Raw genomic sequence first — 17338 nt, 5'->3', positions numbered from 1 at the left:
AGTCCCGGCAAGTTATGTACTTTCATATGTACACATCATACATATGTAAACGTCATATAACTGAGCTTAGTAAATAAGTTATATATTCATGTACTAATTTTTGTCTACCTAGTATGTAAGAGCGGGAGAAACCCGTCCCTCAGTTTGAAGCGAAGAATAAAAGCGTAAGGTCATACAGCTAAACCTAACCCTAAACGTAGATTTTGGCATTTATTAAAAATCAAGAAAAAAAAGAAATATTAATTTTTCTAAAAGTCGTAGGAATCAATGTGTGCGGCTGCGTACATGTACATAACATATTTGTGTGTGTTTTGTTTACAGATAAGCACTGTTGCCATTGACTATTTTGCATGCATGCTTATGGAAACATCAACTTTTTCCAATTTAATTTTTATACTCAGTTGAGCAGAGCTCACAGAGTATATTAAGTTTGATTGGATAAGGGTTGGTTGTACATATATAAAGGAATCGAGATAGATATAGACTTCCATATATCAAAATAATCAGGATCGAAAAAAAATTTGATTGAGCCATGTCCGTCCGTCCGTCCGTCCGTTAACACGATAACTTGAGTAAATTTTGAGGTATCTTGATGAAATTTGGTATGTAGATTCCTGAGCACTCATCTCAGATCGCCATTTAAAATGAACGATATCGGACTATAACCACGCCCACTTTTTTGATATCGAAAATTTCGAAAAACCGAAAAAGTGCGATAATTCATTACAAAAGACAGCTAAAGCGACGAAATTTGGTAGGTGAGTTGAACTTATGACGCAGAATAGAAAATTAGTAAAATTTTGGACAATGGGCGTGGTACCGCCCACTTTTAAAAGAAGGTAATTTAAAATTTTTCCAAGCTGTAACTTGGCAATCGTTGAAGATATCATGATGAAATTTGGCAGAAACGTTACTCCTATTACTATATGTACGCTTAATACGCCCACTTTAAAAAAAAATTTTTTTTAAGTAAAATTTTAACAAAAAATTTTATATCTTTACAGTATACAAGTAAATTATGTCAACATTCAACTCCAATAATGATATGGTGCAACAAAATACAAAAATAACAGAAAATTTCAAAATGGGCGTGGCTCCGCCCTTTTTCATTTAATTTGTCTAGGATACTTTTAACGCCATAAGTCGAACAAAAATATAGCAATCCTTTTGAAATTTGGTAGGGGCATAGATTTTATGATGTTAACTGTTTTCTGTGAAAATGGGCGAAATCGGTTGATTCCACGCCCAGTTTTTATACACAGTCGTCCGTCTGACCTTCCGCATGGCCTTTAACACGATAACTTGAGCAAAAATCGATATTAGAGAAAAATTGTAAGTTTACAAACGGCGATGGTTACTAGGACATGTTTCTGAATTTCACTTCTTCATCAGCTAGCTTTTCGGGAGCTGAGCGTTGAACTCGAGTCTCCAAAATTCATATCAGTGCAAGCCTTTTTTAGCTGCTACGCCATATGAATGTTCCGTTGTTCGCTGTACAATTGGTCTCTAAGAGTTGCCTTTTTTGTTTATATTCCTTTTGATCACCATGTAGGCACATACACTCTGTATGTAGTTTATTCCTAATGGTGTGGATATGATTTTTAGGCATGCTTTTTGAAAGCTTAGTAACATTTGTTCGGATTTTTACAGTATTTGTTTTTAATACTTCCGCTGTTACTATTATATCAATATGATCATATGTATTTAATTAGCGAGCTTTGCTCATATTGCTTTATACAATGGTTTTTGTAATTGATATTAGAGAAAAATTGTAAGTTTACAAACGGCGATGGTTACTAGGACATGTTTCTGAATTTCACTTCTTCATCAGCTAGCTTTTCGGGAGCTGAGCGTTGAACTCGAGTCTCCAACATTCATATCAGTGCAAGCCTTTTTTAGCTGCTACGCCATATGAATGTTCCGTTGTTCGCTGTACAATTGGTCTCTAAGAGTTGCCTTTTTTGTTTATATTCCTTTTGATCACCATGTAGGCACATACACTCTGTATGTAGTTTATTCCTAATGGTGTGGATATGATTTTTAGGCATGCTTTTTGAAAGCTTAGTAACATTTGTTCGGATTTTTACAGTATTTGTTTTTAATACTTCCGCTGTTACTATTATATCAATATGATCATATGTATTTAATTAGCGAGCTTTGCTCATATTGCTTTATACAATGGTTTTTGTAATTGATATTAGAGAAAAATTGTAAGTTTACAAACGGCGATGGTTACTAGGACATGTTTCTGAATTTCACTTCTTCATCAGCTAGCTTTTCGGGAGCTGAGCGTTGAACTCGAGTCTCCAACATTCATATCAGTGCAAGCCTTTTTTAGCTGCTACGCCATATGAATGTTCCGTTGTTCGCTGTACAATTGGTCTCTAAGAGTTGCCTTTTTTGTTTATATTCCTTTTGATCACCATGTAGGCACATACACTCTGTATGTAGTTTATTCCTAATGGTGTGGATATGATTTTTAGGCATGCTTTTTGAAAGCTTAGTAACATTTGTTCGGATTTTTACAGTATTTGTTTTTAATACTTCCGCTGTTACTATTATATCAATATGATCATATGTATTTAATTAGCGAGCTTTGCTCATATTGCTTTATACAATGGTTTTTGTAATTGATATTAGAGAAAAATTGTAAGTTTACAAACGGCGATGGTTACTAGGACATGTTTCTGAATTTCACTTCTTCATCAGCTAGCTTTTCGGGAGCTGAGCGTTGAACTCGAGTCTCCAACATTCATATCAGTGCAAGCCTTTTTTAGCTGCTACGCCATATGAATGTTCCGTTGTTCGCTGTACAATTGGTCTCTAAGAGTTGCCTTTTTTGTTTATATTCCTTTTGATCACCATGTAGGCACATACACTCTGTATGTAGTTTATTCCTAATGGTGTGGATATGATTTTTAGGCATGCTTTTTGAAAGCTTAGTAACATTTGTTCGGATTTTTACAGAATATGTTTTTAATACTTCCGCTGTTACTATTATATCAATATGATCATATGTATTTAATTAGCGAGCTTTGCTCATATTGCTTTATACAATGGTTTTTGTAATTGATATTAGAGAAAAATTGTAAGTTTACAAACGGCGATGGTTACTAGGACATGTTTCTGAATTTCACTTCTTCATCAGCTAGCTTTTCGGGAGCTGAGCGTTGAACTCGAGTCTCCAACATTCATATCAGTGCAAGCCTTTTTTAGCTGCTACGCCATATGAATGTTCCGTTGTTCGCTGTACAATTGGTCTCTAAGAGTTGCCTTTTTTGTTTATATTCCTTTTGATCACCATGTAGGCACATACACTCTGTATGTAGTTTATTCCTAATGGTGTGGATATGATTTTTAGGCATGCTTTTTGAAAGCTTAGTAACATTTGTTCGGATTTTTACAGTATTTGTTTTTAATACTTCCGCTGTTACTATTATATCAATATGATCATATGTATTTAATTAGCGAGCTTTGCTCATATTGCTTTATACAATGGTTTTTGTAATTGATATTAGAGAAAAATTGTAAGTTTACAAACGGCGATGGTTACTAGGACATGTTTCTGAATTTCACTTCTTCATCAGCTAGCTTTTCGGGAGCTGAGCGTTGAACTCGAGTCTCCAACATTCATATCAGTGCAAGCCTTTTTTAGCTGCTACGCCATATGAATGTTCCGTTGTTCGCTGTACAATTGGTCTCTAAGAGTTGCCTTTTTTGTTTATATTCCTTTTGATCACCATGTAGGCACATACACTCTGTATGTAGTTTATTCCTAATGGTGTGGATATGATTTTTAGGCATGCTTTTTGAAAGCTTAGTAACATTTGTTCGGATTTTTACAGTATTTGTTTTTAATACTTCCGCTGTTACTATTATATCAATATGATCATATGTATTTAATTAGCGAGCTTTGCTCATATTGCTTTATACAATGGTTTTTGTAATTGATATTAGAGAAAAATTGTAAGTTTACAAACGGCGATGGTTACTAGGACATGTTTCTGAATTTCACTTCTTCATCAGCTAGCTTTTCGGGAGCTGAGCGTTGAACTCGAGTCTCCAACATTCATATCAGTGCAAGCCTTTTTTAGCTGCTACGCCATATGAATGTTCCGTTGTTCGCTGTACAATTGGTCTCTAAGAGTTGCCTTTTTTGTTTATATTCCTTTTGATCACCATGTAGGCACATACACTCTGTATGTAGTTTATTCCTAATGGTGTGGATATGATTTTTAGGCATGCTTTTTGAAAGCTTAGTAACATTTGTTCGGATTTTTACAGTATTTGTTTTTAATACTTCCGCTGTTACTATTATATCAATATGATCATATGTATTTAATTAGCGAGCTTTGCTCATATTGCTTTATACAATGGTTTTTGTAATTGATATTAGAGAAAAATTGTAAGTTTACAAACGGCGATGGTTACTAGGACATGTTTCTGAATTTCACTTCTTCATCAGCTAGCTTTTCGGGAGCTGAGCGTTGAACTCGAGTCTCCAACATTCATATCAGTGCAAGCCTTTTTTAGCTGCTACGCCATATGAATGTTCCGTTGTTCGCTGTACAATTGGTCTCTAAGAGTTGCCTTTTTTGTTTATATTCCTTTTGATCACCATGTAGGCACATACACTCTGTATGTAGTTTATTCCTAATGGTGTGGATATGATTTTTAGGCATGCTTTTTGAAAGCTTAGTAACATTTGTTCGGATTTTTACAGTATTTGTTTTTAATACTTCCGCTGTTACTATTATATCAATATGATCATATGTATTTAATTAGCGAGCTTTGCTCATATTGCTTTATACAATGGTTTTTGTAATTGATATTAGAGAAAAATTGTAAGTTTACAAACGGCGATGGTTACTAGGACATGTTTCTGAATTTCACTTCTTCATCAGCTAGCTTTTCGGGAGCTGAGCGTTGAACTCGAGTCTCCAACATTCATATCAGTGCAAGCCTTTTTTAGCTGCTACGCCATATGAATGTTCCGTTGTTCGCTGTACAATTGGTCTCTAAGAGTTGCCTTTTTTGTTTATATTCCTTTTGATCACCATGTAGGCACATACACTCTGTATGTAGTTTATTCCTAATGGTGTGGATATGATTTTTAGGCATGCTTTTTGAAAGCTTAGTAACATTTGTTCGGATTTTTACAGTATTTGTTTTTAATACTTCCGCTGTTACTATTATATCAATATGATCATATGTATTTAATTAGCGAGCTTTGCTCATATTGCTTTATACAATGGTTTTTGTAATTGATATTAGAGAAGAATTGTAAGTTTACAAACGGCGATGGTTACTAGGACATGTTTCTGAATTTCACTTCTTCATCAGCTAGCTTTTCGGGAGCTGAGCGTTGAACTCGAGTCTCCAACATTCATATCAGTGCAAGCCTTTTTTAGCTGCTACGCCATATGAATGTTCCGTTGTTCGCTGTACAATTGGTCTCTAAGAGTTGCCTTTTTTGTTTATATTCCTTTTGATCACCATGTAGGCACATACACTCTGTATGTAGTTTATTCCTAATGGTGTGGATATGATTTTTAGGCATGCTTTTTGAAAGCTTAGTAACATTTGTTCGGATTTTTACAGTATTTGTTTTTAATACTTCCGCTGTTACTATTATATCAATATGATCATATGTATTTAATTAGCGAGCTTTGCTCATATTGCTTTATACAATGGTTTTTGTAATTGATATTAGAGAAAAATTGTAAGTTTACAAACGGCGATGGTTACTAGGACATGTTTCTGAATTTCACTTCTTCATCAGCTAGCTTTTCGGGAGCTGAGCGTTGAACTCGAGTCTCCAACATTCATATCAGTGCAAGCCTTTTTTAGCTGCTACGCCATATGAATGTTCCGTTGTTCGCTGTACAATTGGTCTCTCAGAGTTGCCTTTTTTGTTTATATTCCTTTTTGATCACCATGTAGGCACATACACTCTGTATGTAGTTTATTCCTAATGGTGTGGATATGATTTTTAGGCATGCTTTTTGAAAGCTTTCAAAAAGCATGCCTAAAAATCATATCCACACCATTAGGAATAAACTACATACAGAGTGTATGTGCCTACATGGTGATCAAAAGGAATATAAACAAAAAAGGCAACTCTTAGAGACCAATTGTACAGCGAACAACGGAACATTCATATGGCGTAGCAGCTAAAAAAGGCTTGCACTGATATGAATGTTGGAGACTCGAGTTCAACGCTCAGCTCCCGAAAAGCTAGCTGATGAAGAAGTGAAATTCAGAAACATGTCCTAGTAACCATCGCCGTTTGTAAACTTACAATTTTTCTCTAATATCAATTACAAAAACCATTGTATAAAGCAATATGAGCAAAGCTCGCTAATTAAATACATATGATCATATTGATATAATAGTAACAGCGGAAGTATTAAAAACAAATACTGTAAAAATCCGAACAAATGTTACTAAGCTTTCAAAAAGCATGCCTAAAAATCATATCCACACCATTAGGAATAAACTACATACAGAGTGTATGTGCCTACATGGTGATCAAAAGGAATATAAACAAAAAAGGCAACTCTTAGAGACCAATTGTACAGCGAACAACGGAACATTCATATGGCGTAGCAGCTAAAAAAGGCTTGCACTGATATGAATGTTGGAGACTCGAGTTCAACGCTCAGCTCCCGAAAAGCTAGCTGATGAAGAAGTGAAATTCAGAAACATGTCCTAGTAACCATCGCCGTTTGTAAACTTACAATTTTTCTCTAATATCAATTACAAAAACCATTGTATAAAGCAATATGAGCAAAGCTCGCTAATTAAATACATATGATCATATTGATATAATAGTAACAGCGGAAGTATTAAAAACAAATACTGTAAAAATCCGAACAAATGTTACTAAGCTTTCAAAAAGCATGCCTAAAAATCATATCCACACCATTAGGAATAAACTACATACAGAGTGTATGTGCCTACATGGTGATCAAAAGGAATATAAACAAAAAAGGCAACTCTTAGAGACCAATTGTACAGCGAACAACGGAACATTCATATGGCGTAGCAGCTAAAAAAGGCTTGCACTGATATGAATGTTGGAGACTCGAGTTCAACGCTCAGCTCCCGAAAAGCTAGCTGATGAAGAAGTGAAATTCAGAAACATGTCCTAGTAACCATCGCCGTTTGTAAACTTACAATTTTTCTCTAATATCAATTACAAAAACCATTGTATAAAGCAATATGAGCAAAGCTCGCTAATTAAATACATATGATCATATTGATATAATAGTAACAGCGGAAGTATTAAAAACAAATACTGTAAAAATCCGAACAAATGTTACTAAGCTTTCAAAAAGCATGCCTAAAAATCATATCCACACCATTAGGAATAAACTACATACAGAGTGTATGTGCCTACATGGTGATCAAAAGGAATATAAACAAAAAAGGCAACTCTTAGAGACCAATTGTACAGCGAACAACGGAACATTCATATGGCGTAGCAGCTAAAAAAGGCTTGCACTGATATGAATGTTGGAGACTCGAGTTCAACGCTCAGCTCCCGAAAAGCTAGCTGATGAAGAAGTGAAATTCAGAAACATGTCCTAGTAACCATCGCCGTTTGTAAACTTACAATTTTTCTCTAATATCAATTACAAAAACCATTGTATAAAGCAATATGAGCAAAGCTCGCTAATTAAATACATATGATCATATTGATATAATAGTAACAGCGGAAGTATTAAAAACAAATACTGTAAAAATCCGAACAAATGTTACTAAGCTTTCAAAAAGCATGCCTAAAAATCATATCCACACCATTAGGAATAAACTACATACAGAGTGTATGTGCCTACATGGTGATCAAAAGGAATATAAACAAAAAAGGCAACTCTTAGAGACCAATTGTACAGCGAACAACGGAACATTCATATGGCGTAGCAGCTAAAAAAGGCTTGCACTGATATGAATGTTGGAGACTCGAGTTCAACGCTCAGCTCCCGAAAAGCTAGCTGATGAAGAAGTGAAATTCAGAAACATGTCCTAGTAACCATCGCCGTTTGTAAACTTACAATTTTTCTCTAATATCAATTACAAAAACCATTGTATAAAGCAATATGAGCAAAGCTCGCTAATTAAATACATATGATCATATTGAGCAAAAATCGACATATTTTTACTGAACTTAGTTCACGTGCTTACTTGAACTCACTTTATCTTGGTATGAAAAATGAACGAAATCCGACTATGACCACGCCCACTTTTTCGATATCGAAAATTACGAAAAATGAAAAAATGCGATAATTCTATACCAAATACGAAAAAAGGGATGAAACATGGTAAGGTAATTGGATTCTTTTATTGACGCGAAATATAACTTTAGAAAAAACTTTATAAAATGGTTGGGACACCTACCATATTAAGTAGAAGAAAATGAAAAAGTTCTGCAGGGCGAAATAAAAAACCCTTAAAATCTTGGCAGGTATTACATATATAAATAAATTAGCGGTATCCAACAGATGATGTTCTGGGTCACCCTGGCCCACACTTTGGTCGATATCTGGAAAACGCCTTCACACCACTCCCTTTTAAAACTCTCATTAATACCTTTAATTTGATACCCATATCGTACAAACTCATTCTAGAGTCACCCCTGGTCCACCTTTATGGCGATATCTCGAAAAGGCGAACACCTATAGAACGAAGGCCCACTCCCTTTTAAAAATACTCATTAACACCTTTCATTTGATACCCATATCTTACAAACAAAGTCTAGAGTCACCCCTGGTCCACCTTTATTGCGATACCTCGAAAAGGCGTCCACCTATAGAACTAAGGTCCACTCCCTTTTAAAATACTCATTAACTCCTTTTGTTTGATACCCATATTGCATACCCACCTATATAACAACCACCACTCCCTTTTAAAACCCTCATTAATACTTTTAATTTGATACCCATATCGTACAAACAAAGTCTAGAGTCACCCCTGGTCCACATTTATTGCGATACCTCGAAAAGGTGTCCACCTATAGAACTAAGGGCCACTCCCTTTTAAAATACTCATTAACACCATTCGTTTGATGCCCATATTGTACAAACAAATTCTAGGGTCACCCCTGGTCCACCTTTATGGCAATATCTCGAAACGGCGTCCACCTATGGAACTAAGAATTACTCCCTTTTAAATACTCATTAACACCATTCGTTTGATACCCATATTGCACGAACGAATTCTAGAGTCACCCCTGGCCCACCTTTATGGCGATATCTCGAAACGGCGTCCACCTATAGAACTAAGGCCCACTCGCTTTTAAAATACTCATTAAACCTTTCGTTTGATACCCATATTGTACAAACAAATTCTAAGGTCACCCCTGGTCCACCTTTATGGCGATATCTCGAAACGGCGTCCACCTATGGAACTAAGAATTACTCCCTTTTAAATACTCATTAACACCTTTCATTTGATACCCATATCGTACAAACGCATTCTAGAGTCACCCCTGGTCCACCTTTATGGCGATATCTCGAAAAGGCGACCACCTATACAACAACCACCACTCCCTTTTAAAACCCTCATTAATACCTTTAATTTGATACCCATATCGTACAAACACAATCTAGAGTCACCCCTGGTCCACCTTTATGGCGATATTTCGAAACGGCATCCACCTATAGAACTAAGGCCCACTCCCTTTTAAAATACTCATTAACACCATTCGTGTGATGCCCATATTGTACAAACAAATTCTAGAGTCATCCCTGGTCCACCTTTGTGGCGATATCTCGAAACGGCGTCCACCTATGGAACTAAGGATTAAGGAATACTCATTAACACCTTTCATTTGATACCCATATTGTACAAACAAATTCTAGGGTCACCCCTGCTCCACCTTTATGGCTATATCCCTAAATGGCATCCACCTATAGAACTATGGCCCACTCCCTCATAAAATACTCTTTAATGCCTTTCATTTGATACACATTCCAGGGTTTCTCTCGTTTCATTTTCCTACATGGTTATTTTCCCTTATGTTGGCACCATAGCTCTCAACTGAGTATGTAATGTTCGGTTACACCCGAACTTAACCTTCCTTACTTGTTAATGTTGTAAAAGACTGGAATTAATATTAAATAAATATAAATAGATTAAATATTTATAATCTGCAGTTTTACATAATTATTTTGAATTATTTTCACAATTTTTCAAACTTTAATTAGGTGTTTTTGCATAAAACTGCAAACGGTCAAAAATTAGCGCACAAAAGTTTACTAGGCAGCTCTATCTATTGAGAGAGCGATCAGCTGACACGTTCTTACGGAAAAAATCAAAAATTTTTGGATTTCTACGTTCCGGGCTACGTACGTACGGGCGTTGCACGTATGTGAGTTTTCGTTTACATTGCACACTCATAAGATAGGTAGTGTCAGCTGACACGTTTTTGGTACGTTCGTGAGTAACTGCCGCATTATGTATGCGGGCATTTACCCAATACCTGATTTTCGATCCGATAATATTCGCCTAACGCCACTTTGCCTCTTTAGCTTAAAAAAAAATCAAAAAAAAAAAAAAAAACCATTTACTTACATATTTGTACTTGTACTCAGAAGCGCTGAGACAAGTGCATAATTTTACCTCCGTTAAACTCCATAATTTGTATACACATACATATATATTACATATATTCATTTGTGCTCAGAAGCGCTGAGACAAGTGCATAACCTCACCACCATTAGCATAGCAATTCCGCTCAACTCCATAATTGTAACATACAAATATATATACATACACTTGTAGTCGGAAGCGCTGAGACAAGTGCACAATATACATATATATAGTCACTGAAATAAGTGCCGCTAACATAATTCGTACAGTGGGCCACAGCAAATAAAATTTTTTTCAAAAATACAGTGGGAGAAAAACACATAAAAGCGAAGGAAAATTTTTTTATTAATTTTTTCAAAATAAACCCCAAACCCTAAAACAATTATAGAAATATATCCCTCAATATATTTTATATAATACACAAGCTTTCTCATAGTAATCTTTTTATGTACTCCAAATACACACCTCGAAAATACCCTCTCGTGTACCTCTGATATAAATCCTATCCCGCGAACATTAGCTTTGACCTCCCAAATCAAAGGGTCTCCAACGAATTTTTGTAATTTAAGCAAAAAGCCCCAGCATCATAATGACCGACGACAAAACAGAGAAACTGTCTCTACCCAAAGGGACCAAAAAAAGGAGCAGGGCCCAGACAGAAGAAGAAGAATTCTTGAAAAGGCCCCTGTTCGAAACAGGAAAGCTCGAAAAGATATGCGATAAATGGTGGAATATCTGTGAGACAGATCACACCAAACCCGGTTTGCAGACATATATGGAGGAACTCAAAAGACTCGTAATCGCAGTAGAACGGTCATACGAAGCAACACATATGAACGTCACAGATGCCAGCGCCCTGTCAACACTGGACGAAAATTATGACAAGGTGATGGAAACCACACTGAACACAAGGACCAGGATGAACGAGCTGCTTGGGCAAGTGGAGCCGAACCCCATCAGCCAAGGACAACCCATGGTGCCACTGATAATGCCCAGGTCAGAGCCTTAGCTCAAAGTCCCTGCATGAGATACTGAAGTGTTCCACGGGGGCTACGAAACATGGCCGTCATTTAGGGACATGTTTACAGCGGTTTACGTAAACCACCCCAAATTATCACCTGCACAAAAACTTTACCAGTTGAGACAAAAAACCCGTGGTAAAGCTGCCCTAATAATCCAAAAATATAACCTCCATGATCAAAATTTCGAGCTAGCTTGGGGGGCACTCAAGTCCAGATACGAAAATCGTGGACAGCCAACTGAAGACTATATTTAACATGCAACCCGTATTTTATGAAAATGGTGAAAGGATCCAAGAAATCCAAACAACAATAAATAACTGCATTTCGACCCTAAACTCGAACAAAGTGCCCGCCGATACCTGGGACCCCATTCTAGTGTAGCTCTGCTCGCCCAAGCTTCCCAACGGAACCCTGGCGCTATGGGAACAATCGCTAGAGTCCAGGAAGAACTCGCACTCTGTTCTGAAATGGACAAGCTCCTAACGACCCGCTATAAAGTAGTTGAACGGCTCGGTACGTTTCGGTCAAGCAAATCTTGCCACCCAAATGCAAACTTCACCAACCGAGCTCCAACACCCCAAAACCAGTCGAGTAACTTCAAAAATAAGTCTCACTCATATCATAGCGAATCGATTCGACAGGGACCCTGTAAATTGTGCAATTCGAATCATTCTATGATGAATTCCATAAAATTCAAACAACTTAGCGTCTCAGAGCGAAACAATTTTGTTAAACAACTTCAAATGTGTGTATTGCCAAAAGAGACACCACTCTCTCCTCCACTATCAGACCACTCCATCGGTCAACTCCAACAATCATCGTCCCCCGTCATGTAATAACCAAACAAGATTAAACATCAACCAGCCCCTCTACCTCTGCACAAGCCGCGAAGCTCCAAAATAAGGCAGCACAAAATGAAGCCTCCTCAACCTCTCAAAATGAGAATAATATTCACACTCACTTCTCTAGCAGCAAGGAAAAAACCTTACTGCCAACCGCGATGGTTCCCATTCTCCACCGAGGAGAAATGTTCAAACTCCGCGCACTAATAGACCAAGGCTCCGAAAAAACTTTGTTGTCCTCGTGTATACAAAAGCTACTTGGACTACCCACACAAAAAAGCAGTTGCCAAATATCAGGGATGGGCGGACGCGTAGTCCAGAATTCAAATAAGACTTGTCTGATGACTACTTGCTCAGACGACTTAGCAACTCAAATCCCAACTCATGCGATAATCCTGCAGCAATTAACTCACTTCTTGCCATCATTCAAAACCAAAAACGTGGACTTCCAGAAGTTCTCTTCACTGTCTCTAGCAGACCCCAATTGCTTCTCCCCAGCAAGAATTGACATGGTGCTTGGTAGTGATGTAATCCCTCAAATTCTGCTAAACGGCCTGGAAACTAACGTGGCTGGAACTCTTATCGCACAACAAACAATATTTGGATGGATACTAAGTGGTCGGTTAACGAACAAATTTCGGCATTCTCCACCCACGTAATTGATAATCCAGATAATTCTCTAAATGAACTGCTCAAAAGATTCTGGGAACGAGACGAGGTTCCAACTTCCTCATCTATAACACACGATGATATATTTTGCGAGGATCTGTACAAAAAAACCACCGTTCGGACAGGAGACGGTAGATACATGGTCAAACTCCCCTTCAAGCAAGGTTTTGCCGAAACTGTAGCTCTCGGCCACTCTCGACCCGGAGCCCAGCAGCAATATATCAGCGTAGAAAGAACCCTAGAGAAAAAACCAGAGCTAAGAGAAAAGTACTCCAAAGTATTAGAAGAATACTTAACTCTGGACCACATGGAGCCACCTTCACCTCGCGAAGTTATTAACAAAGGCAAATACTTCTCCTTCTATTTGCTTCACAATGCGGTTATAACACCCGATAGTAAAACCACAAAGGTACGAGTAGTCTTCAATGCCTCCAAACCAACTCACTCCGTAAACTCTTGAGTGGCGCCTCTATAAATTTGTTTTCAGCGGTGACATAGAAAAAATGTACCGCCAAATTATCGTCTACCCAGAAAATCAAGATTATCAACGAATCCTCTTTCGTAGCTCTTCTAACTCCAAGCATGAAGATTTAAAGTTAAAAACAGCCACCTTTGGTGTCAAATGCTCACCCTATCTCGCGATTAGAACTCTCCGCCAGTTAACCGAAGACACCAAAGAAGAATACCCGCTCGCACAATGTACTTCTGCATGAAACATATGTAGATGACATCCTCACCTGCGGATATGAAATACAGTCCACACTCGACTTCATGACCCAAGCCATCGAAGCGCTCAAATCGGGAGGTTTCCCTCTCAGAAAAATAACGGCCAACCACCCAAAATTACTCGAAGGCATATCCCACTCAGATCTCTTAGACACAGATTTCCTCAAATTCCAGGGCTCCAGCTCCACAAAAACGCTTGGAATAAGATGGAATGCTTTTACAGGTTCCTTCACGTACTTCTACGACCCCAGCCCGTCGAATAATTCGCGGACGAAATGGCAAATTCTGTCGGCGGCAGCGAAACTTTTCGACCCGGTAGGATGGATATCGCCAATTATGATCACAGCAAAAATCATCCTGCAGCAATTATGGATGGAGGGAACTGACTGGGATGAAGAAGTCAAAGCCAGCGCCCTTCAAAAATGGGTGGCTTTCCCGAAAGTCTCACGGCAATAAGCACCATAAAATTTCCCCGTTGTGTTCAACTCTCCCCCGACATACCCACTCAATTACACGGTTTCTCAGGCGCCTCTGAAAAAGCCTTCTGCGCCTGTGTATACATAAGAACACAGCAATCTCCAAACGTGTACGCTTATCACCTGCTTGTGGCGAAAAGTAAAGTCGCTCCCTTACAAACCGTCAGTCTCCCTCGATTGGAACTTTGCGGAGCAGTTCGTCTCCCAAAATTAATAAAACAAATTCGACTTCAGCTAAAACTACCACCTCACGAACTAACGCTATGGACGGATTCCTCAATAGTGTTAGCATGGTTGGAAAAGCCACCCCATATGTGGAAAACCTACGTTGCAAACCGCACCTCTAAGATCATCAAAAATGTAAACACCGCGACGTGGAAACATGTAGCCAGCAACGACAACCCAGCTGATCTAGGAACTCGAGGATGTCAGCCCCAAGACTTAGTCGACTGCGCACTTTGGTGAAACGGACCAGAATGATTAGCAAAACTTTCTCAGATCTGGCGAAACATCACACCTAAACAGACAGCTAATTCCTCTGTTTTCGTTTTCATTTTGTTTTTTTTCTTTTCTCTCAAATTTCTCCACAGATCCCATAATGGAGCGCGGAAAATGCAGGCTGTGCTGTCGCCAACTCTCTATACGGCATTGCCACGCTTTCTTCGCGATGACGCCAGTGGAGCGACACGAGTCCGCCTGCATCCATAAGTATTGTATCAATTGCCTGGCCACGTCACACAAGACAGGGGAATGCACGTCGTCCGGGAGTTGCCAGCACTGCTGCAGGGCCCATCATACCCTACTACATTGTCCGACCGCCTCAACGCCGCATAATAGACGTCCAGCTACATCCCCACCAGAACGCAACAGCGCTATGAACAATGGCGCAGAACTTCCCCCCGTACGATCGACAGGCCAGCCGCGCGCTCACAGAACCATAGGATAGACTCACGTAATCTACGCAAGCTCTTCAGCACGGCGGTGACCACGCTCGAATAGCTCCAAGAACTCCTCCATCTCACAACTCCGCAGGCGGGGCACCACGTTGAAGACATGGGACGGAACCTAGTTGAATTTTAATACATCATACGTTCATACTTACATTTAAATTTATACTTACCTGTAAACCTTTTGAATGATATACATTTTACGTTCATACTTACATTCAAATTTATCCTTACCTGTAAACCTTTTGAATTATATACCTTTCATATTCATACTCAACTTACATTAAATTTCCTATAAAAATGGATAAACCGCTTGCTATAATTTTGGAACCCCCTTAATGTCATGAACTAAAGTACGGTGAACAAATACTGCTTCCTTTGTTTTTACTTACATATATACATACTTATTTACCTACTTAGCAAGCGGTTTAGCGGACGACCAAAAAACTGATGGTAGTCATGTTATCGTTGAGCGCGCGCAAAGAATTGTATTCACTTTCGATCTTCATTGAATTCTAATTTTGAAAACCCAAAAAGTTGAGTAAATAAATATCGACCAATTAAAGAATATAAAATTAAATCGGTCAAGTGTTTGATGTTTTTATTACTTTTGTTATAACTCATGTTGGAGCTAAAAGGTGTTAATAGAAAGGGTCTGGTGAACAATCGGTGAAACAACAACAAGGCCAGCCGTGGTAATTAAGGTATGCACATATTGAAAACTTAAACAACGGTGCCTAGGCCCAATAAAAAAAAGTGTTTGTGTTTCTAAAAAATATTGACCTCAAAATTATTAATTATAAGTATAAATTATAAAAAATAATTAATCTGACAGGGTTGAGTCATCACGGCACTCTTGCACATATGTATATCTGGCTTCTCGGCATAACCGAAAAAGTCACGTTTTTCTCGAAATTGAAGTTCTTAATGCGCGATAGCTTCTAAAATAACTTGGCCTCAGTATAAAAGAAAATTATTTTCAACGCGTTTTATGTTTAGTAAATTCTAATCGTAGGATAAAGGGTTTTCCTTACGCTACACTGAAAGAAATGGTGCTAGTAAAATCACTGAAAGAAATGGTGTTAGTAAAATCAACAAATCGGTTCTGTTGTTCTTGACTTAACGGAGATTGGTGAAATTGATCGAATTATGGTTAATTCCACCGAGTTCTTTGTTAAGCGAACAAATTAGTTTAGTCATTTCAACAGAAGAGAAATTTTCGCTCCTAAGCTAACAAAATTTTGTAAAATTGACAGATTCCTAATCAATCTAACTGATTTTTCTGTTAACACAACTGATTTTACAGGTCATTACAACGGCGATCAACTGTCAATACATGAGCAAATTTCAAAGAGAATTTTACGCTCACTACGCTCTCTACTTTGTACTTAGGACGATGGTGCCACTTGTAAAAAAGCACCAAAATATGAAAACCATCAAATCGAAAAAACACACAAAATGGGAAAATAATAAAAAACTAGTTTTTCAGTTATCAATACAAAACGATAAAAACTTTTTTGAATTTACTGTGCAAAAAATTATGAGATACCGGGACACCTATTTATCGGGTAAAATTTTGCAACTTCTCGTCCAAGCGAAATGCACAATTGCGCCCTCTTGTTGCAAAAGTTTTGCTTGAACGAACAGGATTTTTCCAAGGTTAGTAATATTTTGTTCAAGTTTTTATGAATTTTCACTCACGCGAACGAATATATAAGATAATAAAAAAATATCCCTTTTTAGTGTTGATTTTTCCGACAGCATAACAGTTTGCGTTATTTTGGAATCGTTTCAACTTAAAGTGTTACGAAAATTAAACTTGCCGACTTACACGTAAAGTTACTCCAGTGGTGAATTACCTTCCTGCCATTTGATTCTTTACTTTTCTATAACTCACAAGTTCTCTTTTTAAAATGTTAGGTCAAACATTTGTACTACAAGTTTTGTTCGAAACAATCAAGTGTGGCAACTACATGCGAGCGAAGAATTTGAGAATGAGCTGAGCTGCAACTGAAAGAATTGAGAATCAGTTTTGTGACTACTATTTTCATTTCTATATTCAT

At 37.7% G+C, this 17338-nt stretch overlaps 1 long non-coding RNA gene across 1 annotated transcript in view; it reads left to right on the top strand.

Annotated features, from left to right (window-relative positions):
- LOC137251721 (uncharacterized) overlaps positions 1-16966 on the top strand; it is a 109593-nt gene extending 92627 nt beyond the window's left edge. Inside the window, exon 3 of the long non-coding RNA XR_010953321.1 lies at positions 16582-16966. This is a non-coding gene — a long non-coding RNA (uncharacterized lncRNA). The remainder of the gene's footprint in view (positions 1-16581) is intronic.
- Positions 16967-17338: the final 372 nt, after the last annotated feature.

This window comes from Eurosta solidaginis, chromosome 5 (assembly GCF_040869045.1).
Source record: "Eurosta solidaginis isolate ZX-2024a chromosome 5, ASM4086904v1, whole genome shotgun sequence".
NCBI classification, from domain to species: Eukaryota; Metazoa; Arthropoda; class Insecta; order Diptera; family Tephritidae; genus Eurosta; species Eurosta solidaginis.
The sequence above is the reverse complement of the archived record's forward strand: the minus strand, read 5'-3'. Positions and strand labels throughout refer to the sequence as shown.